Raw genomic sequence first — 201 nt, 5'->3', positions numbered from 1 at the left:
TAATTGCATTAATCCATCAAGACACAGCAGAGCTCCTCACCCCCAACCATGGGGTTTAGAGACTCATGCTGTGAAAGTACACAAAGAAACGTGTAGAGTGTCATGAGGTACAGATACAATGTCAAAAGATCCTATTAATAGTGAACTAGTAGCCTAGGGTATACAGAAATGAGTAAATGACGTAAAAATCCACTTCCGGGC

The sequence above is a fragment of the Arachis duranensis genome, chromosome 2 (genome assembly GCF_000817695.3).
Source record: "Arachis duranensis cultivar V14167 chromosome 2, aradu.V14167.gnm2.J7QH, whole genome shotgun sequence".
Taxonomy (NCBI): Eukaryota; Viridiplantae; Streptophyta; class Magnoliopsida; order Fabales; family Fabaceae; genus Arachis; species Arachis duranensis.
This window is presented reverse-complemented; position numbering follows the sequence as displayed.